Source organism: Geospiza fortis, unplaced genomic scaffold, assembly GCF_000277835.1.
Source record: "Geospiza fortis unplaced genomic scaffold, GeoFor_1.0 scaffold112, whole genome shotgun sequence".
NCBI lineage: Eukaryota > Metazoa > Chordata > Aves > Passeriformes > Thraupidae > Geospiza > Geospiza fortis.
The window spans coordinates 503,555-507,428 of NW_005054298.1; positions in this window are offsets into that span (position 1 = coordinate 503,555).

A 3,874-nucleotide genomic window follows, 5' to 3' on the forward strand; every position below is an offset into this window, starting at 1 on the left:
CAGAGTTTCATTCTTCAATTGAAAAAAAAAAAGCCAGTTCAATAGGTAGGTTTTCAAGGATCCCAAATTAATCCATTCCCCTTTCCCCCAGGTATTTGGTGGTTGGTTGTTAATTAATTTCCTTGCACAATTCTCTGGATTTTAAACACACAGGTATTTTGTGAGCTTTTCCTGAAGTCACAGGTTAATCCTTTTGAGGAAAATGCTCCATAAATCTGCGAGGAGCTGTAATCCCAACCTGCCTGCCTCATCCAAACTCCACTTGTAAGGGACCAAGCAAACAGTGCCCTCACATCACCTGGGACACATTAAAATACTGCAGCTTGGGAAGCTGTGGTTCCATGCCCAGCTTTCCTTTCCTGCTGGCAGCTCTTTAATAACAGGTTGTGTTCTGCTCCATTAGCAGCTGGAGAGGGAGCAGGCTCTCCCTGGGAGAGGAGAACCACAACAAGGCGCACCATGGAGTTGTGGATTCCTGAGGAGCAGCTCTCAGGTCTCAGTTCCTGTGGGAGAGGCTTGGTGGTGTCTGAGCAGCACCTCTGGAGCTTTTCCTTCTGCCCAGCTGGGATGGGACGGGAGCCCTGGGCTGCTGCAGCACCAGGGATTGGATGATCACTTCTCCCATGGATCCTGCTGTGCTCTGGCTGCAATTTGCCAAATTGCAACTTGCCAACCTCATTTCCAGGTTTGGCCTATTCCCACGGACACATCATCATTCAGAGCATGCTTGGAATATATTAAATTCCTTTTTCCCCCTCTTTTAGCCATACCTGTACGTGTCAGTGCTTCCAGGGCTCATTTTACATGAGGCAGGGAGGAGCTGGAGCTATGGATGCGTCCAACCAAACCCTGTTTCCATCTGCCATGAGATGGATAATCTATAATTTATTATAACCATCCCCACCTCAGTTCCTGCTCTTCCTTTCAATATAACTTCACAGCTTTTTCTTTTTTTTTGCTAACTATTTTTGGAAACTATTTTGGAAACATTTTATTTACGTTGTCTATTTTATGTTTAGATTTTAAATTATAATTTCAGTAGATTCCTCTTCTCCTCATTCAGGGAAAAATGGCCCTGTTAATGTAAAAGGCCATATGGTGTCAGTTTAAAAGATTCAGTGCAAATTTGATATTGGCATAGGGATCATGCAATGTAAAAAAATCTTTGGGAAAGGTCAAGTTGGTGTCAGCAGTGGCAGAGCAGAGGCTGTGGTGACACTGAGCCCTGTGGGTGGTGGTGGCATCACTACGTGCAGGGGGAGTTTGCTACTCCAAAGCCTCCCAAAAGCCAATATTTAAAATTAATTTATAAATAGACTTTAGAAAACAAGTTTAATTTCATGTATATCCAACAATCCCTTTAGATCTGTTGTTGACAACATAAATTCGTGTTTTAACTCAGAATTAACAGAATTTTTCATTCTCTAGTTTTGCTTTGACAAGTTTGCAATATAAATCCTATCTATATAAATCTTATGTGCAAACTTTCCTGAATGTATTTTAAAAGTATCTTATTTAAGCAAGTGCTTAATTCGAGCATGACATGTGATTTGCCAAACAAACTTATGACTAAGGCAACACAGAGTGAGTTCAGTAGGACCAAAATTTGCTCCAGTGTGATTCATCAATGAGTAAGAGTGATGTTATCTGGAGTTTTAATCTAAGCACAGATTTGAATAATGACCTGAATTTTTTGGAAGAGCAGCTAGCTAAGCAAGAAAAGGGGGGAAAAAAGTCTGTAAAGAATTCTGGGCTTGATATCACCACCTATTTTCAGCTGTATGAGTCAGTGAGCCATCACATGGATTTGCACAGAAATATCAAAGCAAATCCCACTTCAAACCCACACCACTTCCCAATATATCCCCTCACTCATCGATCCCAGCAAAGCAGGGAACGTCTGTTTGTCTGAAATAAAAGAGAGCAGGCCTCCAGGAACAATGAACTTTCTCAAAACAAAACCTTTAATTTTCTGTGAAACTCCTGCCCAGGCTGATTTACCAAGAAGAAACAGGCAGTCCAAAAGTGCCACTTGCTGAGCTCCATCAGCAGAGCCTTTCCAACGCGTGCAGAGACCCAGGGAGGGAAATTGTTTTGCAAAATTGCAAAAAAAATAAAAAATTGTCTAAACCGACAGAGATGGCAATGTGTGCAAATATTCCTTAATAACAATGATTGAGAGAGCTGCAGCTGCCATGCAGGACGTGAAATCTGACACATTTCTTCAATATTAGGAGCTTATTGGGATATAAATGTGAGCTGCCTCTGGATCCAGGGGAGGAACATCATTTGCAGTGGTTCATAGTGAGAGATGTGAAGGCAATTACTTGCTCGAAGAAAACATAACTCAGTCTCTTACAGAAGAGTTCTGCTAAGCCCCATCCTAGCAGAAGATGAAGCTTTGACAGGCTTTAGTTTTTTTCCAGAATGTTCTGCAATGTTTTGCAAGTTGCTGCCAGATGTGAGGTCCTCTGGAAATTAAAAGAGGGATTTAGGCAATATTTCAATGCGATATTCAGAACTGCAACATTTGCATGCCAGAAGATGAGAAAACCAGAGAGTTCTGTGCTTTTATTTCTTTTATTGACCAGAAAATCCTCTGTGGGTTTGTAAATCCTGCCACCTTAGGACATCCTGCTCATCTCCAATAGTTTATAATACCCTATAACTGAAGATTATTAGGATTCCCACTATAAAGAGGATTTAGTTGTGAATTAACAAGCAAACAAAGAGGAGAAGTGGAAAATGACACTGGGTCATCTCATTAGCTGGCAAGGTAGGGATCAGCCAGAGGTTGGACTCAACCTTGGAGATCTCCAGCCTCAGTGATCCTGGGATTCTGTGTTTCTTCCTTGCACAAGTGGAGTGTGATCTTTGCTGGGAGTTCCTCAGTGCCAGATGGACCAGAACGGGTGTTTGTGAGATGTTCAAACACAATGAGGAGAAATTCCTGCTTCAGGGGAAGCAGCACAGGAAAGCTCCTATTGGGAAAGTGGTGGATGGCAGAGTGGGACCTTAATCCCATCCCAGTCCCATTCTGCCATGGGGACACCTTCCATGATCCCAGGTGCCTCCAAGTCCTGTCCAGCCTGGCCTGGAACACTTCAGGGATCCAGGGCACAGCTTCTCTGAGCCATGGATCAGGGTGCTGTGGAAAAGATGCTTTGAGAGCAAAAAGAGGCTTAAAATCCTCAAAAGATGGGAGATGTGAGGAAATGGACATGCCATGTTATTGCAGCCCCACAGGTTGTTCAGCTGGAGCTGCTGTTTGCAGTTCTGCCTGCAAATCCATTTCTCTGACTTCCATGGCAAAGTCCCACCCTCAGTGAGGGGCACATTCCTGCAGGAGCTGGCAGGGTTCTCACCTGGAATGGCACAGGGAAGTCAATCCCCATCCAGCCATTCCTCCCTCAGGGCACAAACCTTGGGTGTCTTCTTGTACAGCAACATCGATTTCATCTTCTTTCCTTCTAGATCAGTATTTTTTATTCTGAAATCCAGTGCCACATACTAATTCCAGTTCTTAATATAAACATTGAGAAACTAAAATCAAATCTGATTGACTGGGAACAACCAACAGACATCTACACACTTCAGTGGATTCCAACAGGAGCACAAGCTCCAGGTATGGCTCAGATGATGTAAAGGGATTTAGGAGAGAAACAGGCACGTCCTGCTGGGACTACTGAGAGGTGAACTCCTGCTCCTCAAACTCCAGGGGTGACAAATCCCCCAGCCTGGCTGCCCAAATGAGCAATGATTGCAGGAAAAAGCACAGGGAGAGGAGAGGAGAGGAGAGGAGAGGAGAGGAGAGGAGAGGAGAGGAGCAGCCACACGGGGCCGCTGCGCCCTTGCAGAGGAGGGGAGCGGGCGG